The 27,507-nt window shown below is 43.1% G+C and overlaps 1 protein-coding gene and 1 non-coding gene across 4 annotated transcripts in view; both read left to right on the top strand.

The window, feature by feature from the left end:
* Nucleotides 1-27,507, top strand: part of LOC143374237 (puratrophin-1) — a 464,976-nt gene that overhangs the window by 105,898 nt on the left and 331,571 nt on the right. The gene's annotated exons all lie outside the window — the stretch shown is intronic.
* On the top strand, nt 17,420-17,560 carry LOC143378404 (U4 spliceosomal RNA). The gene has a single exon (XR_013088263.1). It is a non-coding gene; the product is annotated as a U4 spliceosomal RNA (small nuclear RNA).

Raw genomic sequence — 27,507 nt, 5'->3', positions numbered from 1 at the left:
AGATTGTTGATCCGTGAAACCTGGTCGGCGGCGTAGATTGTCCGCGAGGTAGAAAAGGTGAAAGAGAGGAGAGAATGTGGTCGTCGGATTGTTCCGCGAAGCGATTAAAGTAATCAGTCGCGTGCTCGCGTCCAAGTATGGCCGGGATACCTTGGATCCAGTTCGCGGGCAGTTGCGAAATCTGAGTTATTGCCGGTCGTCCCGATGACACGAGCTTCTATTTATATAATGCCTGACCGATTTAATCGCCGATGAAAGCGTGGACCGAGAGGCGAGGAAAGCCCCTTGCCGGCTGAACGTACGCGCGTGTGAATCGCTGCGAACCGAACACGTTCCAAGAGCAGGTTTCCCGTCGTCCTTTTTATTCCGTCAGGTCGAGTTTCGGTTCCTTTTGAGTGGAATTGGATTCGAGTGGGAAGAAGAAGAGGCTTGAGTAATTGGACGTAGCCGCCAGTGCCGTCGATAATATTGCAGTTGATGTCGTAGAGGGTGCAGGGTTCTCTGTGTGACAGCAGATTTGTGCATAGAGCAAGAACTGAATTTCACAGTGAACTTGCAGGCATTGCTGTCAGAAATACTTTAACGCGAAGAACCAACCCTTTCTCTGCTACACCTTATATTCCACCCTACCAGAGTTGGGCATTTTTTTAATTAATTTTTATTCGTTATTCTTGAATAACTTCATTTCATTCGAAATTTTTACTCGATGATTATTCGAATGAATTTTTCCCCACTCTGCACCTAGTGTTCCTGATTTCTCCATATTTTTTGTTTCTCGAGAAATTAGAAATGAGATCATATTTCTTGAGAATTCTCGAGAATTCTCGAGAAATTAAATGAAATATTGCAAAAATTATATTTTTGGAATAATGTTGACAATATCATAAGATGTATTATAAATCGTAGATGTGGTTATACGTTCGCGATTAACTAGTAATACATTCATTTACGAAAATAAATGCGATTCATAATATTTTTCCTAAACTTAAGTTTCTCGTGAAATTATAGTATTTCTCGAGAAGTAAGAAATTAGCAATTATAAAATGTCTCGAGAAATTCTCGAGAAGGAACACTATCTGCACCCTACATCAGTTTCAAGTGCAGAAGGAAAGGGGATGATTTAAAACAGGTGGTCAATTATAACATTTATAAAGCCTAAGTAGTAAGTGATGAAACGCAGCATTGCCATCTTCCTCCTAATCAAAGCCCTCCCCCTCAATGAAGCAGCATTTCGGTGTCGAAGATTAGCCCATTCTCTCCCCATCTGTGAACTGACCCTTTCCCAGGGCGAGTTTTAATTAACGTTCACGAACGAGGTCCGATTGGAGATATCGTTAGGTTAGCTGGGCGCTTTTGCAAACGCCCTCTCGAGACACCTCGTGTGGCTGGCGTGGCCCTCGACTTAAATAAATTAACCCTCGAGGAGGCACGTGCTCCGACGCGCCAGCAACCCTCGCCGCGCCGCCCCGGAGATTCGAGACAGCCCGGTTACCCGCAACTACAGGGGTTATTACTGGCAATCACGGTGGAAGGGTTGCTTTTCTTCTCGAACAAGCTTACGCGACGTCTCTCTGTCCTCGAGAATCCTTGGCGGCTTAATTGAATCCCTCGGAGTTAATGCGGAATCGCTGCTAGGAATCTGCTGCGCGTCAGAGGGTGAACCTTACTAGTGCAAACGATGATTGAAGGATTGAAGGATTTCTAGGTCTCGTGGATAGGTGAGGTTCTGGTAGACGCGATTGAACACGATAATTATTGTAGATCAGTCGAGGACTAAATTTTAACAAAACTCGAGTCATGGCAATGTTGAGATGGAAGTTATTGGTTTTGGTACGAAATCCTAGGTAGCACATTCCAGAAGCCGACTTTAAATTACGTAATGGTAATTTCGGCTCTCTTCCTCCCCCAGTGTAAGAATTCGTAAGATTTTATTTTCCAACCCCTTCCCTCTCTCCTAACGTAATATTTTGTTCAATTATTAAAATTCTTTTAAAGGTTTATCTAATTTATATAACTCGCTTTCACGGATGTGATGAAACATTGTATTTTAGGCTAATTCATGTATTGAAAATTAGGTTAAAAAAAATATTACATAAAACGCTACCTGACTCCCTCTCCCCTTGTAAGAAAACGTAAGAAATTCGCGACTCCCTCTCCCTCCAAAAAGCCTCACGTAATTTAAGGACGACACCCTATCTATTCGCATTTATTTCAATTTCTGTGTTAGAGGTTTAGATATTTAGAGGCAAAGGTATACTTTTACTCAGTGAATTTTCCATTTCCCAAGAATTTCGACTCGAGTATTCCACATCCCCAATCAACCCACTATGCACAACCCTCTTACACCACAATATTTTAAGTGCTTTTTCTTAATATTAACCCTTTCTCTGCGGTTACATTCCCGTTTGTTGCGGATTTCGACTTTAGCCCGCGCATTAAAAAATGCGGAGAAGTATTCTCTAGTGCTGTGATACTCAGCAATGTTCTCTGATATATACCTAAGTAGTCGACTGTTTATTTCTTCGATTTCATTCTTGAGCCCCTCCGAGACAGTGTTATCAGTAACCATAAGTTGAGAAATAAAAACTGTTTCATTCGAAAATTTAAATATACGCAGCGAAAGGTTTAATCAACGCGGAGACAGTTGGGGGTTCACAACCCTTTTCGTTCTAACGTCAGCGAATACAACGCATCCTCGCTGATGTCTACAAACGAGGATCCCGTCCGTAGTTAGCGAGTGGCTTCCCACCACCATCGAATATCCAGCGAAGTTTCCGTACAATAGACTTGATCGGGCCACGGCGTGACGAGCGACGGTCGATAAATTGCGCGGAGTCCAATAAAGAAAAGGACAATTTGGCAGATATGGGGCAGCGATGTCCGCGGTGGAAAGCGGGGCGACGCGAGCCTGTTGGCTGGCGCGCTCGTTAGCGCAGAATTTCTGAAAGTAGGCAGGCAGAACCGGCGCGTTCTACCTAATATAGGCGAAGACCAGGCTTTGTCAGCGGACGAACGGCGGCGCAGCGAGATGAGATATCCGCCGCTGTCGATCTGCAAATTTGTCCGTTGTCCCGCGACTCCCTGGGAACGTTTTAGGACTTCCTTCTTCGGGAACGCCACTTTGTTCGCGTCAACGGTTGCTCTTAATAGAATGCCCTCGGCGGGAGGGAAGGAAGAGACGAGTGGTCCGTAGGACTGGTTTCTCAGAGGAAAACGAAGCGTGCGTCGCGGCGTTACGCGAGTTCTCGGCGAGCGTTTAACTGGGGTAATCTTGATGGGACGTAGGGAGACGCGGTGATTCGGTGTAGTGACACTGACGCGCTGTCTTGTACCAATTATGCTGGCGTTTTTAGATCGTTCGGGGAAACTGTAGTGGCATGTTCTAGTAACTGTGTTGCAGGATGGGGAAAATGTGCCTGCGTGTCATATTTATATTCGGCATCGCGGATTTTGTGTTTCGTGTGGATGAAATAGGGGAGGTTATTTTCTTTGGGACATTTGAGTTGCATAGCCTAAAGGACATTTATAGTAATTTCATTCCTTTATTATAATACATACATTTTTATTTTATTTATTTATTTATAATAATGTCGCATCTACTTGTTAGCCATTAACGGCCACGGTGAATTGCACTTCATAAGAGAATATTATATAAACTTCTTGTGCTGATTACAGATTTTATAATTAAGTCTACGTAAAGTCTAATGTCTAATTGATCATGCTTAGTTGTTTATTATTGTTTTATACTGTACGCTTACTATGGCACAGTATTTTATTATGTTATTTTTAGTTGTTTCCTATTTTTTGTCAAATTTTATCCGACTATTTTGGTTTCTTTTAGGTAAATTATTATTCTCCCTACATACATATTTCTTAGCATTAAAACATTCTTTAAGTGTTACCGGAAGTTTTACTTTTTCTCTTAAATACATAAATACATACATTCTTTCTGTGGATAATTAAAATTTTGCCCTATATTGAGCGAATATACTGAAAATGCTGCGTGCTTTATGGGAGGCAGGTTTTTAAATGAACGGTTCCAACGAAGGTGTTAAGTAAAAGTGCGTATACATATTTAATAATTACATTAAACAAAAGAAAGTGAAATAAGGTAGATTGTAGGTGGTAGAAGTTGTCACGAGACCGATCTCTCTTTCTATTTCTCTTTCTCCTTTTCTTCTCTCCCTCTGCTCCTTCTATATACTCATGTAAAAAAAACTATAAAGCGCTCTCTCTGAGAGACACAGAGCCAGCGCAGTGCTCCCTGTATCCTTCCAAGTAACACACCTTCTGTTGATTATCCTTTGTGAAAATAAAGAGTGAAATTGTTAAAACGGAACTAGTGTTTGGTAGGCCACTAAAAAGATCCTTCTGATTACCTTGCGAACAGAAGTTCTCGTTGAACTAACTGCAACGCGTTCTTCACAACTGCACGCGCAAACTTTGATTAGACCAGCGGCCGTAGCCGTGATGGAAAACACCGGTTCTCGTTAGATCACCGAAGTTAAGCGTCACGGGCGGTGTACTGGGGAAAGATGGGTGACCACCTTTCTCCCGGTGCACTGCTGCTGCTGGGACCCGAAGGAGAGAGGAGGGATAAAAAAAATGGGACTATAGTTCGTTGGGCAATATAAGCAAAAACAAGCTTGAACCGCCATCCTGCTTAAAGCACAGGAAAACAATAAAAACAAACAAAAAACAACTTTGATTAACCCAAAACTAAGTAGCTAGTTATTCGACAAATGATAAACTAAGTAGGTTGACGATGCTACATAATTAATAAAAACTACGTCAGATAAAATATCTGCACCAGCGAAAATCTACCCTAACCCCAACTCTCTGCCTACTATTATTCTCGAAAACCGCTTAAAACCTAATAAACACCTACATAATACGTCTAACCACATAGAATTACAATTCACTTGCACTCAGGCCCCCCAACTTGAACTCTATTCCACTGAAGCACCATTCAAGCGAAAGCAACATCCCCCCACACCCCAGCAGCGAAATTTACTGTGCCACACGTTTCGCGAAACTTCTACCCTGTTATATTACGCAACACCTAGCATCCACGCGATAACAGTCTGCAAGAGAAACGATGGCTGCGGTGTAATGAAGGAGGCGGTGTAAATCAGTGCAATTTGCCAGCGTGACTCGATCGATATCGTCCCGCGCGATACGTGCAACGAAACGGGAATTATCCGCCGTTAAATACGGCCGTTCGATCGGAAGGTTGTCGAATGCTGCTCCGAGTGAATTACCTGCCGGACGAGTAATTCGATAGAGCCTGTTACACCCAGGTTGAATCCAATTAAAGCCGCTGCCATTGACTCGATGCGATTCGTGATTTTCCGGTCGCCTGCTACGTCCAGCGGTGTTTACATCGCCGCCTGCTTTACGGCGCATCCGTAATCGCCGTATCAACATAACCGATAACAAGGTTACGCGCGTGCGTGCTCGCGACTGTAATAGTAATAATTCCTTGGGCAAGTACATGCTGCTAGGCTTAGCCTGGCCAGCCCCTTGCTCCGAGCAGGCTTACTGCGCCTCTGGCTGTCTATGTTCAGCTACTTTTCATTGGGGCTGCTACTTTTTCTGGGGTTTGGTCGTAGATTTCAATTTGGAGTGAATTGTAGCGCACCACCTTTAGCTGAACGCGGTTAAAGGTGTGCGTAAGGGTTGAATAGTGTCTTAAGATTGCTGCACCTCTTTGGACAAAAGAAATAAATCCCCAAAGGTGCAGTATTTCTTGCCCTGGTCAGGGTGGTCTAACCCCTTGAAGGGTTATACCTAGTCAGGAGGCCGAAAAGATGCAAATGTTTGGGAATTTTTTTTGAAAAAGCGGAAGCATATATTTTTACAGAACTTGTTGCACTTGAAAGAGCAATATTTAAAGAACATTTGGTCATTTTTTTCTGTAGAAAAATATTTATGTTTATAATAAAAATACAACGACATCCAACAAGCCTTTTTAAAAACGGTGAGCAAGGTATCTCGAAAACTACTGCACTAATCTTTCTGAAATTTTGTGGTCTTATTTTTTATATATTAATCTACTGAATGCCGGAGGAATTTTTTTCCATTGTATAGTTTCGCATTTATCAACGAAAAACGGCCATTAGTGATAATCATGAAGCCATTTTTCGTTGATATAATCAAAACTATACATTCAAAAAAAAACCTTCCGTCATTCAGTAGATTTGCATGTGAAAAATAAGCCCGCAAAATATTAGAAAGATTGGTGGAGTAGTATTTGAGATATCTTGCTCACTGTTTTTAAAAAGGCTTCTTGGATGTCGTTGTATTTTTATTATAAACGTAAATATTTTTCTACAAAAAAAATTACCAATTTGTTGCACTTTTAAGTGCAAAAATTCTGTAAAAACAAATACTTCCGCTTTTTAAAAAAAAATCGTCTCTTTTCGGCCTCCTAACTAGGTATAACCCCTTAAGTCCCACCTCCATAACTGTATGTTTTTTGCGCACAGTCTCAAGATTAAAAGAGGTAATATTTACACATCTTTCTAAAATTCAGTGGGACGTTAAGGGGTGAACCCTCCATCCCCTCGACTATTCTACAACTACACCAAAATGCTTCAGAAACTTGCTACTATCTCCTTATTCCCTATTCCAAAAACTATTATGCATTAGTATTCCAATGCCCTACTTCCCCATTCCCCCTATACGCCAGCTAGAAGCAAGCAGAACAACTGCCTTTGCAACAGAATATACTACCTTCCGACCCAAGAAGTCATTAGCCCACGAGAATTAGGTTCGAGCACCAATAGTAACCAGATCCAGAAACGAGAAGCCACAAGCACCGAGAAGAGTCTCGCATGGAGCTGTGATCGAAAGGCTGCCAGGTGGCCAAGGACCAGGGACAGAGGCTGTCCCACGTAGTTGAGGGGTGTGTATAGGTGGACGAAGGCTGGTGGAAAATGGGACTGCGTAGTGAGGCTGGTGCGCCGCCAAAGAATAGTAGTAGGTGTAGCCAGATAGCGCGGGACGACGAGAAGCCATGACCATCGAAGACACCGTAACGGTGCCTCGTCCGAACTGATTGACAATGATTGAAGGCTGCGCGTTTCGACTCGGTACACAGAGTCCCAGGTCCCAGGCACCGTGTAAACCACACCGGTGTACACATTTCTGCCGTGGTTATCCGGCGATCTTCTTTTAATCCAGCGAGCACAGGATCACGCGTCCCTATCCGCCCGATCGCGACGTTCCCTCCCATCGCGCTCCTATAATTTCTAACTGATTGAATTAACCCGATCGAAGCGATACCCCGATGTCTCGTGGGGATTGACTTTTCAATTGCTACGGAAACGGTAAACCGCGTGGGCGACTGTTACTTCTCGTTAGAATATTGAGGATTCCCTGGAGGATCTTAGGTACTGCTTTGATAGATAAATTTGGAGGGCTGTCTTGTGGAAGAGGAAAGATCTGGGTTTGCATTCGGGTTGCTGGATGTTGGCAGGGGCTGATTTGTATGTAGGCTAAGCAGGCTGCAGCCTAGGACGACAAATTTTGAAAAAGTGAGAAAGATAGCAAATTGTTTTTGCCTGTTACTTTTTATTTTTAAAATAAAATGTCTAGTTTCTTTAAAACCAAAAGTGAAGGGTGATCTTTAAACACAGAGGCTTGGGAGAACTTTAACAACGATTAATTTTCTTTATATAGCAAATTAGTCTAAAAATTGTTTAAACTCTTTAAAGTATTTGATGATACTTCACGGAAAAGGCGACAGACGGATGTTGGATGAGTGTTTCGGTGATGAGGTATCAATTACTGAGGATCATTAGCTGGGGATTATTGCAGAGCATGGTCTCTGAATCACTGATTCTACAACAGTTCATGGAAACTCCTAGATCTCTCAGCTAACGACAGTATATAGGGGAGACCGGGGCTGGTTGTCTCAAGGGGTAGGTTGACAACTTTGCACCGACATATGCTCTACTGCGGAAAGATTCACTGTAGAAAGAAGTTACTTCTACTATGCCACACATTTATGTCCAACCCCGCGATCGCACATTTTTTAATAGTTATCAGCGTTTGTTGAAAAATTGACTACGTAAGTAAACATTATTCCTTACAGATTTTATTTTTTCGCGCCCCATATAATTACAATAGAATAAATGTTAAGGGACTATTTCAAAGTTTGTTTATTAGACGATCTATTGACGTAGTATTTTTGTTTATACACAAATAATTGAACGTTACATAGCTTATTTAACTCAAAATGATCGGTCGGGGCTGGTGGACTAATAACGTTAATAAGGTTTAAATTGTTATTTTATTATTCAGAAAGCGATTTTTATTTTTTGTTTAAATTTCATTATAAATACATTATAATTTATGTTCAAGTTGGAACAAATTTCAGTTTATTATTAAAATACAAAAGAAAGAAATTAATATACTACTAATCGTTCTCAGTGCAGCTTAACTTCAATGACCCAACTAGAACCAGACTCTTCTTGCCTAGAAGGTTGTTCACTGAAGACAGTGCAGACCACCAGGAAGAGCTTTGTAGACGCATATTCCCAATCCTGATAGACCTAATTGGGTGTCTCCAAGCTGAACATTACTATAACGGGCAGCATCCATATAGAATACTGAACACAGTACATAAAGAGGAACCTCTGAATGCCTCGAACAGCTCAGGATTCTCCAAAACCCGTCAATCAACCGATCCCTCTTCCCCCATTAAAACTCATCCCACACAGTAGATTCTTCTCCGCCAGCGAACTGGACGACTTCAGTTCGAAACTCTCAAGGGAGCAGCATCCTGCACTCGGCTCCGCAGCGCGGTTTCATTATCATAGAAGGTCGCCGGTGGAGAGAACCGTGCCGGAATCTCGCCGGAGAGAAATCCTTTTGGCGCGAAGCATTCGTCTTAATGGACGGGCGCGCGAGGTTGTTGGATTTTACAGCGACGTCCAATAGGGTCAGCGCAAATCGTTCCCCGGCGGAACACGCACGGTCCGCATGGTAGGCGACGCACACGATCCGCGGCGAGCTGGCCGTCGCGCCGGCCCCCATCGTCACGGAAGTTTTCGCGTGCGCGCCGATGGGAGACACGCTCGAAGCACGCTCGATCCTCTCCCGCGCATGATATATCGATATCCAGAAGACAGTATCCGCGTGGCGGCTACCAGCAGCTACTTAACCCGCGACCAATCGGTTACGTGCCCGGCTGCTTGCGTTACCTACCTACCTACTTGTTGAATGGCCTGCCAACCTACCAAACGAGGATCGACCTCCATGCCAGGGACAATGAGACGAGACATCCTCGCTTTCGAAGCGGCTACCGTCTGCGGCGAGTTCCCGCGCGGCTCCGAGAGCCCATAGTTTTATGGACGACCCGCAACGCTGCCTCCGCTGGCCTGCGAAATCCTGCGGATCGAGGGAGAGAGACTTGTTTCTGTGTCGTGAAATTGTTTTGGTAAGAGAAGCTAGGATAAAGGGACGGTGTTGGAAAGTATTAAAGCTGTTCGAATTTTTCTTGTTCCACTATTTTACTTGTCTCTGTTGATTATGACGCGCACTTAATGCTGGATTAAACAATAAGCAGAGTAAGCACATGGTTTGGGCATCAGCAGAACGAAATTTTCTGAATTTTAAATTCTCACTTTTCTTAGAAACACTTTTTAGTCGAATTATCGGAAATGCCTAAGAAAACACACTGCGTTGGAGTGATCACCCTGTATAAGGGGGCCTGAAAATCTTTTAGGTGCTTAGGGTCTGTAAGTTCATAATTAGAATTAGCGGACATTTGTAAATGAATAGAAGGTATTTTTTTATGATTTTGAGTGGCGGATTTAAGAATAAAGGCCCAGGTGGCAAAACTTCTGAGGGGCCCATTTTTTTCGGGAAAATGAAGACGTAGTTTACTAAAAACAGCAATGGTATTGCCGCACTGGATCGCTCAGATTAAAATAATTATTATTTTAATAAATTAAAATTTTAATAAATTATAATTTTAATAAATTAAAATTTTAATAAATTATAATTTTAATAAATTAATATTTTAATAAATTATAATTTTAATAAATTAAAATAATAATTGTAATAAATGAAAATAATACATCAAAGCTATTTTGCAATTAATTAATAATTAAGTCATAATTTTTTTTGAAGATGGGGAGCCTTCTGGGTAGGGACACAAGTGGCAACTGCTCATCGGCCGCCCTTTAAATCCTCCACTGCTGTTATGCAGACACTCGCACACCTTTCGTTTACATCGTCTTCCTAAGATCGACGCTTTAACGACTCACAGCGTCCCCGATCACTGGGCGCACTCGACGCAGAAAAGTGGATCCTCCTTCTCCGCGGCGGGCGATTATTTTTCAATTTTTCTCGCCCAAGCACGAGGCCCTATCTCGGGCAGCATCGCTTACGCGTATCACGGCGGCTCATTGTTCGCGGAAGATTCAATCTTGGCTGGCGAGGAGCCTTTCTCTCTTCCTGTATCCGCGAGGGGGGCAGCAAGATAAATGAAGCAAGTGTTATTTTCCGATGGCGCGGCCACACTCGCCCCTTTATGTAATGAATAGGAAAGTAAGGAAACCGTGCGTCGCCGGTGTGGAAATTTTCGTTTTGTTTACGTAAGCGAAGGAACTGAGGGGGGCCGATTTTGCTCGAGACCACGGCCACCGGGGCCCTGTCGCGCGAAACAACTGCGACCAATTTCTAATAGCAGGTTAGGGGACACGGGGAAACTGGTAACGCGCCACGGGGACAGCCCCGCCAACGTAAAACGCTTAACTACGCGCGCGTTCCCGCGATGGTAGATCGCGATAAGATACACCGTCGCGCGGCTTGTCATCGTACCGCGTGCCTGCCGACCGAGCGACCGCGGAAATCCGCTCCTTTCCGTCTGGCCACCTTCGTCTTCTTCCCCTTCGCCATCCCCTACCTCCGCGGACACATCTTCCCCCGTGGCGCACAGGAAGCCCGCCTGCGAGCAGTCTGTTGGGTATGCGGGCACCTGCTCATATTTTAGGTAGATCCCTCAGTCTTCGGTCCAAGACCTAGGGTAGATGTACCGTTTGTGGCCACTGCACTGTTTTTTCATAATTATCTTATTTTTAAATTGTTTGCAGACCATTATTATCTGGAGAATTTCACATGATAAATATTTTGTTTAGTATACCGCCAGAAATATAAGGTTACATTTATTGCTTAGGTACCCGGAAAAATATTATATTTTTTAAGAAATGGCCAAAACTGGTACAATACCTTAAAGTCGCCACAAATGGTGCATCCACCCTACTTCAACGTGTTAGTGGGTTTATGTAGTGGTGTATTTAATGTAATGAAATTGACGCAGTACTTTCGAAGAAAGTGTGTTCTTTACGCAAAAGTCTTCTAGGCGAATTAAATTGTCGAAGGGGTTGTGGTGAAGCTCGCAAAGTCCTCCAAGTCCTAGCTGGACGCTTACAGTTCTTCCCTCTGCAGAAGTTTAAACTACCATCCAAATTGCGATGAAATGAAAATGGTTTAATTGGAGTTAAAAAATTAAATAATTTCATATAAAATTAAATTGAAATTTAATTGGATGTTTAAAACAGTCCAATGTACAATCTGAAAAATTTCAGAGGAGTCGCGTTCCTATCAGAATCCCAGCTTCCATCCGCAGGCTCCTCACGCATAGTCAAGTTTTTGGTATATCCTCCGCCAAAATCGAAGCAGCCTATCTATTCTCCGCGCAGAAGCAAGTCGAACCTTGGGCCTGGCCAGAGTGAGGGTGCTGGCCTCGAGGGGCAAGAAAGTGGCGCGAAGAAACCCAGGGAATCGGACTGCTTGCATTTCACGAAGATTGGACGGAAGATTGCGCGCGTTTCTTGCGCGGCGAAGGCCGCGGTTGCCGATGAAACGGTTCCGCGATGCTCGCCCAGGTAGTTAATAAATTAGTCCCCTATAACGTCGCGGCGGCCGCAAAAACTGGCGCTACTTCATAAGCTTGTTCGCTGTTGCCCTATGCGGGAAGCTGTGCCCGCGATCCCCGTGGTCGCGGGCAAGAGCTGCATTCTGCCTTAAACAACCAGCCCGCTAGGTATCCGCAACAGCGGTCCTCTTAAAGGAGGTACAATTTAATTGGAGCTCGGCTTCCTCAGCCTTTCACCTCGGAGACCATCCTTCTGCTTTCCTCCTTCGCATCGTCCAGATTTCTCAAACGCGTTTGGATACTCTGTTCGCTCCAAGATCGTGTATATAATACAGGCACTATTTAGCGAGGATTGAATTTTGATTAGCAAGGGAGACTTCTTGCCTCTAGCTCCCACCCTGAATATTCGCCTACAAGCAAATGGCGAACCCGTAGATTTCTATGATTGAAAAGTTGCACTGCGACTGTAGCTCATTTTGCTAACAGCATTTCCTGCAGGAAGGACAGCTTTTCCAGAGCTGCAAGTTACGCAGGATAACGTCGCGGAACGGAGAAAGTGGTCTTCGTAAATTCTCGAGTCAAACGGTAGCCGGCGGTGGCCGAGAAAGCAATCATAGAGCGGCGCAGATCCACTGGCAATCAGTAGGTTTTCCGTTGTCCAGCCTATTGCCCGCTGAAAACCCGCCGCTTTCACACTGGGGGAGGCATCCTCTCGCGCGCTTGCAACCCCGCAGGCTCTTCCTCCTCGCTGCTGACGCTCGCCTTTTAAATTCCAGCACGGAGCGCCCGTATAATCGACTCCTAATAACTCTTGCAATCGTTCATAAGCCATGACTTCCCGTTGAAAGGAACTTGGAACCGTTTTCCCAGCTCGGAGGCGTGAAATTCGCTTGGAAAATTGAAATCTGAAATAATTAAACGCTCGCGATTCAGCTGCCGCGCTTGAATAAGATTGGCCATCGGAATCCGAGGATTCGAAGCTGTACCGCAAGTCGTGGGAGTGAGAAGCTCCTACCGGCTCTCACGCGTCTGCCTGTAGCGTGTCGCGCGTTAGTAGCCCACGATCCTGCCGCGGCTCAAAACGCATATTCCTGTTTCTTAAACGCGTAGTCTTATTAAGCGCGCTAGAGAGGCCTGCTGGCTTTGTCTAGGCACTCGAGGCGCGCTCATGTTACACGCGCCAGCTGGAATTTACGGTATTGCCGGTAAGCGCTAATACCGCGAAACCGCGTGGAATCTCTCATCGTTAGCCTCTGGGACCCCGTGTCCCGGCAATAATTGCTATTATGCACCGGGTATGATATGTAAGTTGCCGTTCAGTTGCGTTGCGATCCTCCGATTTTTGCTTCTGGGAAAGAAGTTTCACCTGCACTTGGCTTACGGCTATTATAGCGCGGTATTGACAGGACTACGTAACGGAGCTTTAAGAAACTGTATTAAAAAGCTTCTGAAGTAGGTACTCGTACTTTGAATCGGATGAAGGTAGAATAATGGTTCAATTTTTATGATCCTCCAAAGCCGACCTGTTTCAGTGAAGGAAAAAGAAAGTGTGACCCAAAAATGAGGCCTTTTTTCGCCTCTTTTTGGTCTCAAAATTTTGGGACTGAATTGTGTGCCAAATAGATATCTTATGCTGTAACATCAATCACACGAAATTTTCAAGTAATTAATTTGTTTGATATGGGAGATCAAAGAAGTGAAAATTCATTAATGTTCCACCAGCTAATACGCTTCGATGTACGGACTTTTATGTCAGTCCGATAATTAAAAAATTGTTTTCAGGGATTTTTTGTTGACTGCTAACAACGAATTTGAACTTAGATTTTCAAAATTCATAACATCTATTGCGAGAATATCGCTAATACAGAGTCACTCAGCGGCCACGGGCGTAAGTAAACACGTATATTTACATTTTATCAATCAGAATACACGGCTTCCACAAAATTGAAAATAATTATTGTTAAAACCAGAAATATTACTTTAGTTTCGAAAATTCATTTTATAATTTTATACGTTACGAATGCTAGGCCAAAGTTTTATGAAAATTTGAATATTTTTTGACATACGATTCGCTATATTGAATCGGTCATTATGAATTTTGAAAATCTAATGTCAAATTCTTTGTTATCAGTCAGCAAAACAGCTGGGTATAATTGTTTAAATTATCGGACTCACATAAAAGTCCGCACATCAAAGCGTAAGGGCTTAACGAATTTTCACTTCTTTAACCTCCCATACCTCAGAAACTAATTGTCACCTCAACTTAAAAATTTCGCGTGATTGATGTCTCATCATAAGGTATCGTTTGGCATAAAATTCCGTTCCAAAATCGTGGGACCAAAAAGAGGCGATTTCTCGGGCCACTTTTTCTTTACAAAGCCGCCATTTCCTTATTTTTAATAATTATTAAAAAAATCGTAAGCTACATCGAGGAAAGTCTATTTTTCTTTAAGTTGACATAAGAATTTTTTATTTCTTATGTTGCAATCGCTTTCGGTGCTGCGTGTCAGCTGACAAGGTCCAGCCAGACATGCCGGTAAACAATGTAGTATAACTCCGCCATTTTAAAACTTTAAGTAATAAATAATGTATGAAAATAAAGTCAAAATATCGCCTAACATCTCCTAAAAAGATCCCGATATTTCACTGCAAAATTACCCGAGAAAAAATTTTTTAAATTCACCCATTCTTTTAGGCCTACAAGGTGGCGCACCCCCTTAATCAACGCCCTACTACTTGGGAGAACTCTATCTTGAAGCAGTAATTAGTACAGGGTGTCATAAATCTAGTGTCACAGACATTATGCTTCTAGTATGCTATAGCTTATTTGTGTCGTATCTCACGACCCACAAGCATCAGTTCTGAATTTCTCATCAATCAAAGTTGAATCACATCAAAGTCTGCACCCTAGACTTCATTTTACGCGATTTGAAGGTCTCCACGCTTCGCTATTCGACTTATTTCAGCTAGAACACTCTTCATAGATCTTCCCCCTCTCCCGTTATCACGCATACTCGCCAACCCAGACGCAACTCATCATCGCTACACTTCCAAGCGGATAACGTAATTGAATCTCCCAACAATAAGAGCGTCCTGCTCTGCCCGCTATTCATTAGCGTGGCGCTCGTTGATCGGCGCGTGGGGGGAAGTCGATAGGCGAGATCGCAGGTGCCAAGGAACCGTGGCGCATACTTGGGTGGTAAATGGATCAGCAGCCCGCGATCGCTAGGAAATTAAATAATTACCGACGGTAATCGATCTGTCGAGCCGCGGTTGCCGCGATATTGATGACAGCCGTACGAAAACGGAGAAAACTCGCTGTGTTCACGGTGAAAGCGCGCGGTAGTTCTCCTCGGTGATTGATTGTCAAGTAGATTGAGTATCGCGGATGCATCTCGCGCATAGCGCGCACGTCGCATCCTAATGACGGTGAGCAGTAATGATGCGCCACCAATTCGCACGCTTGCACATTTTCAGCCTTTGTCCTCAGTTATTGTCCTATATCCAATCTCTTCGAATAATACAGGGCCTTTCAAAAGGAGCATCGGTAGCATTCTAGGTGGATATGACTTTGGTTATTGAACACTTCAAAATATACAGGTTGCGCTAAATAGAATCTGAAGCTCTCCAAGTTTATAAGCTCTTGCATTGCCATCATTATTTAAATAAAAATTTCGAATAAAGAATAAAAGTTAAAACAATTATTCATCATGTGTCGAATACAGTCAACCCGGGTTAAATACTCTTCGTCGAATAATTTAAAGTTAAAGTAACTTCTATTTGATCCGTTATTTAAATAACTTTTTACTTAGTTAATGCCCAACCCCGCAAACATCTAAACGATAGTCCAATTCTCCCCACACTCGCACCAACTGACCCCTTTATTCTTTCCACAGCACACGTGATTCAATTCTTTAGTACTCTGAGATCTCAGGGCAAAGGTAGCACGTGGACGATACCTTTTATGTAGCCCCGCAAAAAGAAATCACACGGTGAAAGATCCAGGGATGTTGGTGGGTTCGTTTTGAAAGGCCCTGTATGTGCATGCAAATGCAAAATATTTTAACCGTTTAATCACGATGATATTTCATTAAGAATTCGAATACACTGGCACTGGATCATTCTTAATGTTTGTATTTATGATTCTAATGCTACAGGTGTGTATTTAAACGAACACGCTGCGGTCAGACTTTGTATTCCTTTTTATTCCATTGGGCAGTTAGAATGGTCTGAACAAAGTCTCTGGAAAACTTGCGACCGCGCGTAAGCTTTACGTGATAGTATCGCGATCGAGAGCGAACGACCCAGTTGTGGGCGTATGAAAACGCAAAGTCGCGGGAGAAAGTGTATCGCGCGCGCTAGGAAGGATTTTCGCGGTAGAAATTTTGCACGTGACAAGATAACATCGTGCTGGGGATAATTACGTTTTCCCAGGCTTAAGGAGTTTGCGTTGGAATGAGCATTTGATAGGTATTAGTGTTTGTTTGCTGCCAGCGCCAGTTTTCGTGCGGCAAACATCGTGGGAATTCTACAGGGTGTGTCAGAACTATAAGTAGGTATACTTAACTGAGAAATGGTGAATAAAAAAAAGTGCTGTCGACTGTCAATGAAATTGAAGCAATTAAATATGTATGTACTAGATTGTGGCACCCCTCTTCAAGGGAGACTCTTCTACAAATAGATGAAATCGTAAAATTGAAAGGAGTTTGGGTGCAAATGCTCCTTTTCTGGCCATTTAAGAGAAACTTTCAGCACGGTCGAACACGTGTGCCATTCGTGTTTACAGGCTCGTTCGAACGTGCCTCCTTGATGAAAGGGTAATGCGTGCGCCATTATACTTATAAAAACCCACAATAAATCTCACTAGCATGCGCGGTAGAATAATTGCAGGAGGGCAGCGGGAAGCATTCATTTACTTTCCACTTCGCTCGCGCCACGGATGTCCATAAATTGATTTTTATTTCTGCGAACGGTGGATAAGTGCTGCCTCTCGAGGGTGCAATTTAGACGTGCACGGTTCTTTGCCCCCCTTGGAATTCGCTAAACATTTGTCGCTATACGCTCTTCTCAGAAAATGAAACGATTCTCCAGAATAGTCTGTAACATGCATTTGATATAACGTGTTCGATCTCAGCAAGTGCATTTTTTGGTGAATAAATAAGAATTAACCTTGCATTACTGAAAAAAAAGCGAACAATAGCGAGCAAAGCAAGCAAAAATGAACAAAAGAAAAAGAATGTAAAGAGACAATTGTATCGGTAAGTTGTTTTACGTACCTATTATAAAAACACCAGAGGGAAGTTTATGCAGCGATTTATCAATAAATTGTTGATAATATTTGTAGATTCATATGTTTAGTTCGTTAATATGAGGTAAACGGCAAAAAGCCGGGCGAATTACGGCGCGCGTGGGGGCTATGTGCGAAGCTTCGCTCGACGGCTCCTAGATGGCGACTCGGTTCACAAAGTTTCTCGCGGGTAAAAGTGTTCAGGAAATGTTATATCTGCCTCGACCGCGCACTGGCTTGTTAGCTTTGCGCAGTGGCGATATCGTAACCGATGAGGTTCTACTGAGGTGCGATTATTGCTAGTTGAAAACTTTTACCAATACCCCGCCAAGACGATGTGAAAAATCATCGGCTACGGCAATTTTTGATAACCCTTACGGGGGTTGTGAATTTGTTGCAAACACAAATCCTTTATTGTTGTTGTTTCGTGTGCTGTTCGAGGTTGTGTAATAATGTTGTCTCCTCCTGCCTTGTAGTTTTTATATAAATATATTCTTAGCTCATCCACATGTGTGCATTAGAGTTTGTTTATTACATGTCTTTCATAGTTATTATTTTTCCATTCATGGAGGGTTTCTTCTTTCATGTTCATTTGTTGTAGGTAAGAGGTGTTTCTGCTGCTCCTATTCATAGTTACAGTAGTTGTGATACCACACTGCTTTTCCCTGATATTCTCATTCAACGCGCGAGAATGAATTACAACATAGCATTCGATACATAACGCTTTTATGAAAGAGAGACAAACATGTATCACGAGAGGAGATTGCCAAGCGCTGATACTCGGTAATTCTTACCGATTCTCATGCTTCCAGGAGTATTGTTGCGAGAAATTAAGCGGTGAATGAAACCTCGCGCTCTTTGAAAATATACAGAGTTCCATTCAAATCCGCGTTCTTACACCTTCTTTAATTTCTGTTAACTATCAACTGTTTAGTCTGTAGCTCCATTCATAAACAGTTTTGTCGTTAATTTCTGCAGTGTACATTCATCACAATTCGCAGAACTCAGGTTCAAAGTCCCTCATTACCATAATCCACTTCCGCCGGCTACATTTATTTATAACTACTACCAACTTTGATTTCTCTCACCATTCTTCTCCTTTCTGTATTTACATCAGTCATTTATTTCTTTTTCTATATCTCATTCTCCACGAAGCAAAACAACGCCATAAAATAAACTCTTAGGTCGGTATAAAAGTTCGTTCGCTGACTGTTAGGTGATGCTAGCTGTACAGAAGTGTCTCTTGTTACTACCTTCTTACATTTCTACCAGAAAACTAGCAGAACTCATAAATAGTACTCTAATTAAAAAACCATCTGCTACATTTCTACTGTTAATAAAGATTTTGGTTCAACAAAATCGAATGAACTTTTCCACCATCCTAATATCTCTCCCCTGCTCTCCGATGAACTTCCATACAGCAAATACGTGATCGTCATTCACAAGTGTACAACCACAACAAATAACGCAGACCCTCCCCACCAGCACCAAGGGCGTCCGTAGACTTTTTTCCAGGAGGGGGCAACTTTGGGGTGACGGTGAAGAAAAATATAGTAATGAAAAAACGAGGAGCTCGCTTGCTTTTTTCAAGTCATTTTGTAGTGCCAATTTAATTAAAAAATTAAATCCGAAACTTAGAAACATTCAGTTTTTTAGTATAAACATAATAAAGAACAGTTTTTAAAAATAGGCGATTTTTTCTCAAAAGTCAGGGAGGGGCAACGGCCCGTTTTGCACCCTCCTCCGGACGCCCATGACTAGCCCAAATAAGACCACCCGCATTTATCTCGCCATATGCTATTCCCCAACTGCTCCCAACTTCATCCGCCCGCCGTTTACTCCGGCTCATTGACTCCCGATCTCTCTGTCCATTTACCGCGGTAAACTTCTTATCGATTTCACTCCATTCAGGGGCTCGATTCCCGCATTGTGCGCGGCGCAATTAAGGCGCGTTTGCACAGTCACCTGGACGGCCGCTGGCACAATGCACGCGCGCGTGTTGCGTGCAGCCGGGTCGAGGTCGCGGTTTCGGGTCTATCGAGCGTGCGATTTCCGTCGAATCGGCAGCGAAGAATCGCGCGCGCTGCCGCTCGGAGCCAGCTCGAACCTCCATTCAGCACGAACGGCGCTACGATTAACCTATTTACCTATTGATCGACGAGGTCTTCCGGCAACCTTGTTTCGACGTGGATCGATGTGTATCCGCCGGTTGTTACGCGCAATTACCGCCGAGGATGTTATCTCTGTCTTGCAACGGAGCCACGGGCAGGGAAGCATCCTTGTGCTTATGTAATTTTGTTTCCAACTGATGGCAGGCGAGGGTTCTGTCGTTTACCGACTATCTGGTTGGATAACGCGACGGCTACGAGATTTTGTACAAGAAATGCACACGGTGAACCAGTTAATCCTCTGACGCGAGTCTCTTCATGCTCGTTTTACCGCAGAAGTGATTTAGAGAGGATGTTGTACGGTTTTGAGGATCTTTATTCGAGGAAGAATATGGATCCATAGTGGGATCTATATTCTATTCACTTTTTACAAGCTTTCATTTAGCTTCACTTTTGAATTCGTTAGTTTGTTAGGGTACAATCTTGTAAGCTAATTTTGAGTCACTTCCGCATATCCGATCGACTTGAAACTTTGCACACATACGCAGTTCCGATGACAATACAATATTTTCACTAAAAGGCATAAAATAATTGTAACAATTTTTTTTTTAAAACAAGATTTTATATTTAACTTCACTTGTTAGTTCGTTAGTTATTTATATACATATAACTAAGAAGAAGACTAAAAAGCATAAAATAATTTATGGTACTTTTTTTTTACCATATTTAATGAACACTCCTGTACCTTTATCACAGTGATTCCCAACCTGCGGGCCGCGAAGTGTTTTCCGGGGGGGTCACCACGGTTTTTTATTTAAATATTATTAAGTTGGAATTATATTCTGAAATGCCTATTTTTAATGTGTTTTCTTTACCTTATTAAATTTATCTTCCCCTATATTTGGGGGGAGGGGGTGTATCGCAGGTGATTTGAATATTATAACAGGGGATCGCGACTCAACAAAAGCTGGGAAACCCTGCTTTATCATACTTATATAGGTACGTGGAATTTCAAAATTTGAAATGCTGGTTATCTCAGAATTTGTATCCCTTTCGTCTCCAGCTTGATCATCGGTGATAAGGACAGACCAGGCACAGGGATATCAACAATTATTAATCACTATTTCAACACACAATCGCGATCGATTGTTGGCAATCCATACAATTTGACCCAAAACTCGAACAAGAGGGCCTTAATGACACATGGGGCACAATACGATCCTATGAATCGCGCTTAATATGCAGTGGACGAGCCGCGGCGGGTAAGAATGAATAATAATGAAAACGATGTTAACGAAGCCGACGGTAATTCCCGGACGGTGCACCTGAAGCGGTATTCCGTCCACCGATACGGCGTATTTACATAATGATGTAATACTTTCCGTTAAACGCGGTGCGAACCAATTCGATCCGTTCAGACAATACCGCGGCTCCATTACTCTCACGCAATATACGCGGCCGTGTGTGCGGCCGGCATGCGAGAAATAATTACGCGTTCCGAGGCATCGGGCGAAGATTTGTCGGAAGTTCCAGGCAGTCGTGCGCGATTCTTGAACTTCGCTGCCCGTGGGAAGAAATATTGCATCATTATTTTATTGTGCCTCGGTTGTCCGCGGCGCGCAATATTTCGCCGGCGCGTTTGAATTATTCGAGGCTGTTTTCTGACAAATTAGCAGCGATAACGAGCGCCGGGGAAAGCCTGGGCTAGAATTTTCAGCGGGATTTTATTGCGGGAATTGTGGCAAGCTTGTTACACGGAGCAGTCGGATTCTCGATTGCAACAGGGCCCCCTTGATTCACTGCCTCTCGATTATCTCGACACGCGAACAGAAATCCTTGTAGTAGAGATAGGGAAACTGTTCTTCCCGAATAATCGAGCAGGTTCCCTATTCCGAACTTATCGCGGCGAGTTTGTCTTCGGCTTGTCCAGATTAATCGCTGATCTATTGCTGAAAAGGCAGCTTTTCTTTCTCCGGCACGTCGCGTGCAACGTTTAATCCCCGCGTTCCAGGAGTTGCGTTCTGATTCTGGTTAACTTTGTGGTAGATTTTTGGCGAAAGAGTTGGGCATTAATCAACGAAAATTGACAGGGTCAAATTCACCCGGTGTGACGACGTTGGAAAAAGTAGGTGTGACAATCGAGGGTTAAAATGTACCTATTTGACTGAATTACTGACACCCCAATTACTGCCAGCTAACCTAATACTCTTTATCTCATTTTAAGATTATGTCGTTTCATGTACATGAGCAACTACTGCTATGACAGTAATACCAAAATACTTTAAACGCTTGTACTAATCACTGTCACCCAATTAATAAATAAACAGGCCTAATGAATTGTTGAATTCCGATCGTTATGACTTTCTATGATGCTTATATTATCTAAAACATTATATTTTGTTGTGTAATAGCTTAAATATTACAGTTACAGCATTTTCTTTAACGCCTTGTTTTCTCTTTTGCTAGTAAGGAAGTCATCGTTTTCACTCTCCTAATATCAGCTTAAAATGTTTGATCGTTTCATCCAAATTAACGAAGAAAAAATTAAGTGCTGTTTTTTGTATCGTAGAAATTACGGTTTCAATTGTATGATAAATTTTGTTATGTGTCATTTCACAAGATTTATTCGTTACTAGCGTCCCCCATCTCGGTTTCGCCCGAGATATTAGGGTGACTGATTCATGTTCATTAGAATTAATATCTTATAAGGAAATTAAGTATTTTGGAAAAAAGCTTGATTTCTTCGTAATATTTCGGAGAAGATAACATTCTTGGTATAATGATTTTCTGGCATTAGGATGAATTGTTGCTGCGCATCACCTGCCGGAGCAATGATGGCGAATATTATCCATCGCTCCTATTTGAACTTCTCCTAAGTTAACATACCTACTTAGTTAATTCCTGGATCATAATTCAATGTAAATATCTTCTTGGTAACATTCACTCTTATAAGTCCAGGATTTACAGTGTATCTTAATATATAAAGCAGAAAGTGTTTTTGTGTGTTGGTACCTAATCCAGATGAACGGTCTATTTTCACATAAAAGATAAATAAATAAAAAAACAGTTTTTGATGAAATCAGAATCTAAATTTAGGGTGAAACTGAGTAGTAAAAAGCTAGTACTGCATACGTCGAGCAGGTGTGGATGGATCTTGACAAATTTGATCGCATCCAGGGTATAGTAACATCCACACGGGGTACACATGAAACTGCAATAGCAATTTGTAACCATACGATCATTCTAACATATATGTACGCGGTAATCCACTTTTCTAGCGAGAAAGCGCGCGAAAAGCTTTGCCATCTGATGGTGACATCACGGTACTGCTGCGAGCGAGGCATCGCGCGGGCCGAATATGCGCATGCGCGCGCGAAGTAGACTGTCGTATACACGGGTCACGTGGTCTGCAAAACAGCCGTACACATGAAATGTTTTCACATAAATTACATGTTAATAATGCGTTTCTGAGACATGCTACATAGCCTATGTCCATCCTAGAGTATGCAGAAATAACGTGTTAAAATTCGAAAAAAATCGGTTCAATAGGTCTTGAGTTTTGGGCGAACATAAAAATCGGCTCTCTCTTCATATAATAGTATAGATTTTAAGTAAAACAGCTTAGGGTGACAGTAATTGGGTCCTTCACCCTATATATTCCATCTCTGGGCAATCCAGACGAAAGTAAGGTACCATCGTAAAACCTCTCAGAAAATTGTCCAAAAATTGCGGAACATTTCCTATTTCTTGATACAAACTCGAGTAATAGTCACAAATTCCCCAAATACGGGTGCACACTTAAAGAATCATTGACAATTCATTACCATTATCAATTCCACAATCTCCACCCCGTCCATCCACACTACTAACACCATACCCTCTATCTATCCTTCCCAAGCAGAGTCCAATTTCCGCTCACCTCATTCCACGATCGCGCAGTCGTCCTCGCAGAAGAATGTCCCCCTGCAGAATTGCCAAGTTCACTGAACTTCCCACCGACAGGTCGTCTCTCCCATTCACCCTCGGAAATCCTCAGCACCCACACCAGCATCCAGAAATCGGCACGCGAACGGTCTCCCAAGGCGCAGCCGCTCGTCGATATCGACTACAGGAAGGTCGTTAGTCTGGAAGACACCGGCGAAGACCTGCATCCGTTCCGTACTTTTAATTGCATAATTTGCGGCGTAACTTCGCGCCCGGAACGTCGGGCTCGTTCCATTTCCGCGAAGGCTTATCTCTCGCTTCCACGTGGCGGGACCTGCGCCCCCGTCGGAGTAATTAAAAGTCTGCAGTCGTCGATCACAACCCCCCTTTGCTCCTGTCGCCCAAGGGTGGAACGAGTCCGGGGGGGGGGGGGTGGGCCGAGATAGAAAGGCGCCGCGCATTCGAAGGCTCGAAGTTCCCTCGGTTCCCAGAATTCGCCGAAACTTTTCGCGCTCGCGGGTGCAACTTGAGCGCGCGTGGGCGTTACCCAAACGAGCGCGGGCCGCTCCGTACGAATTTTCGAGTTTGCACGGCCAGTCCACCTGGAAGAACTCTGCCCCGCGGTGTTTCGATGCCGCGGCCGCGATTACAGCCGCGATTTTTATCTCGCGCCGCGCCGAGAATATTGTTCCGGCTGGAAATTTTGACGGGGAAGTTCGCCTTCCGGTTGCGCGCCAACAATCCTGGGAAACGGCGCTACGATCCTTTCGAGCAGCCGCGATACGAATAACGGAGTTGCCTTTTTTTTTTTTAATTAAATCGCGGCTCGGCGTAAATGGAGGCTCGCGTGCAGGAATTTGTGTCCTGTAGCTTTTATTCGCTTCGATACGTGGGGACGATTGGGAAGTATGTGGAAGGTGTAGTATCGCAAATTAGGTTGGGTAAATTCTTTCTGTGTAGTTCGTTGGCTGGCACGTGTTCCGTTGTCATTCATTCTGCGAGGTGATTGACGTAAAAGGCGCGCGAGCGCAATGTTGTAACGCAAGGGTGAACTTTGGACCGCGCAGATGTATTCAGAAGTGAGCAGTGTGTTTAGAAAGGAGCAAGTAGGCTTCCGACGGTACGAATTTTCTGATTTCTACATGATTACTGTCGCCTGTATCTCTTAATCTACAGAGATATAGGTTTATCGGTAGACAGGAAATGTTACGGAGGGTAACGTTTCGCAAATACGTCGCGCGCGGTGTGTTCGTTTGCAAGCTTAGTATTTGGTCGGTGAAAGGATCTTGGACGGTAAGGGAAGTTTCTGGAACGAGATTTCTCTTAATAGAAGAGTAATACATACTGGTCGAGACTATTTTTTACTGAATATATGATTAATTTAAAAATAAATGTATTTATTTATTTTTTAAATATCATTTAGTCTTATTTAGCTCTTAAATATCATGTAAGAAATAAATAAGACAGAGAAAACAACATACACCTTTAGAAAACTTATAACAAGAGCTAATTTATCGCGACACATTTTTTTACTAAAGTTTAGTTTACAAATATTGTATCTCCACTTTTTGTGAAATTTCAGATTTTATATGCAGCAAATAGTTCCTGACTGTTTATGCTGTATAAAAATCACATTTATATCTACTTCATAAATTGGTCTGAAGTAATATCTATCTTCATTGCGTGTCCCTGAACCTTATTTATGTGCCATTGCATTTTTAAATCTGTTTTTCTCGAAAACGCTTAAAGTGGCCATGTAATATTTGTGCATTATGCCATCGACTTGTTTACTAATTCTTAAATTTGAAACAATACGCCATCTTCTTCTAACTAATAATAATTGATAATTAAAAGCAATGCCATCTATGTATGTGTCAGATGATACACTATTCACTTTACATGAATTTCGTTTTACTTTTTGCGTGACCGATCGGTAAAAAATAGTAGATCCAGCAGTGTCTATACTATACCACTATATAAAGATATTCGTGCGGTTTATGTATGTATGATTGAAAGCGCAAAACTCAAAAACTACTGAACCAATTTCGATGAACCAAATAGCAGAAAAATCTTAGGTTTAATGGGACGGCTACAAGCTATAAAATATTTCCAAAATAAACGTGGGAGGGCGTGATACTTACTTCTAAAATTAAATGTTAAATGAAATGAAAACAAAAATTCTAATTTATACCGTAGCGGAGCACGGATATATAAAAATATGCCATAACGAAATATGCCAAGTAGGTACGCCACAACGAACATAACTAATTGCGTCAGCGTCAAGCCATTCAGAAGAAATCAGCCGAAAAATACAGCACAGAATTCCCTAACCCAAACGGAGCAATCACACAGCCCACTGCACTCGAAGACTGCCTAAAAAGAAGCCACCAACCCCGGCACGATCGCTTAATGCCGAAAGAAACAGAAGCACCACGCCAAAGGCACAGTAGCAACAGGAGCAGCCTCGAGTCCAATCCTTTTACTTCCCTCATCGTCGGTCCGTTCCCAGGCGCGTCAGCCTCGCGCGCTTCTTATTGTTCCGATCTCTCGTGTCCATCCCAGCGCACGGAAACGGACAAAACAATTCCCCCCGTTCGCAGCGGGATCGTATCTCCTCGATTGCCGTAGAATTCACGCTTAATCGCGGCTTGACCCAGAAGGTGACTCAATTACCAGATACACGGGCCACGTAGCCTACGACTCTCTCTTTCTCACGTTTTACCTATCGTCATCGACGAAACAACCGCGCCCCCTCCCCTTTGCCCCGCTGTTCATAAATCGGACACCGTCGAAATGAAATTTTCCAGCGGTGCTGGGTGCATGGGAAACGGAGGAGCGAGACGGGGAGAGGCGCGAAAGGATACGCGATAGCGCAGGAAGGCGCGGCTTTCGGCGCGCACTCATTAATTGGATCGCCAGGAGGGACTCTCTCGGCCTGTGTGCCACGGGAACTCGGTAATCTCGCGTCTCCTTGGACCGTTTCCGATGGCGGAGAGGCGCGGATCCACGGCGAGCGCGTTTAAAGAGGCCCATACTCGGCTATTTGTCTTCGTTTTGCACCGTTCATGCACTGATAGCAACGCCATTAATCATATCCAGGGAGCGCGGCGGGCTCTGAGCGCGCATGCGCGCCACGGCGCCGGTGCTGCCCGAGCGTTTGGCCCCGCGGACCCGACGTATCCATTATTATCGCCGCCGAGACACTGACGCGCGATGGATTAATTGCGTATCACGTCGTCACGCCGATTAGAATATCGCGGCGCGCAGTTCCTTCCCTCGAGCGATCTCGGCCGCTCACGTGCTCGCGCGCGGTTCCCTCAATTATAAATTAAATTCGCCGTGCCGCGGGAGAGGCCTCACCCCTTCGCGGGCCCCTGCTAGGGGCCCACTGGGCGTTTCGCTTTGGATAAATGGGATTGCAGGGTCACGGGTGTTTTTGTGTGAGGGAAAAGGGTCACGAGTGCTTTGTGTAATAGATGGATGACCGTTTCAGTGATGGGAATTATTCTTTCTTGTTTGCTTTTAAATGTGATAGCTCGAGGGACAAACTGAGTTTATGGTTTTGGAAGTCTAGAATTGGAAACTGGTTTTGTATGCTCAGAGAGAAATATATTTTGGGACTATCGAAGTTTCTTAATTTTGCTGCTCTACAGATTTGTAATGAACCGTAAATTGTGGGACCATTGGCAGTACGGGGTAATATTGACAGGTAATTCACATGTAATAAAGAGGGAAAAGGGTGAAACTTTTATGCATTTTGATACTTGTAGTACAATTACGGAAGATGTAATGTTATGACTGACATAAATTTAAATATTTAAAGTGCACGTGGCGATAAATGTGAAAAAAAACAATATACCCTGCACATTAGGGCGGAGCGATACTATATAGGCGAAAATTTAAATTTGAATTTTCAGTTGGCCTGGGTGCGGGATAGTTGTCTTTTGATTAACCAAACACAACTGTAAAAAAAAATTGGAAAAATATTCATGACTGCAGGTTCCTATTTCTCCTAAAAATGATTATATGATTATATGATTATTTAGAAGAAAAAGGAACCTGCAGACATGAATATTTTCCAAATTTTTTTTACAGTTGTGTTTGGTTAATCAAAAAACAACTATCCCGCACCCAGGTCAACTGAAAACTCAAATTTAAATTTTCCGCTCCGCCCTACTGCACATCGCTATATTATTTGAGAACGATGTGAGCAATCTTATACCTGAATCTACAGAAATTTCATTTTTTATGTTCAATAAAAGAATCTGCAAAGTCAACTATTTATCTTTTTATTATAC

Source organism: Andrena cerasifolii, chromosome 1 (assembly GCF_050908995.1).
Source record: "Andrena cerasifolii isolate SP2316 chromosome 1, iyAndCera1_principal, whole genome shotgun sequence".
NCBI lineage: Eukaryota > Metazoa > Arthropoda > Insecta > Hymenoptera > Andrenidae > Andrena > Andrena cerasifolii.
The sequence above is the reverse complement of the archived record's forward strand: the minus strand, read 5'-3'. Positions and strand labels throughout refer to the sequence as shown.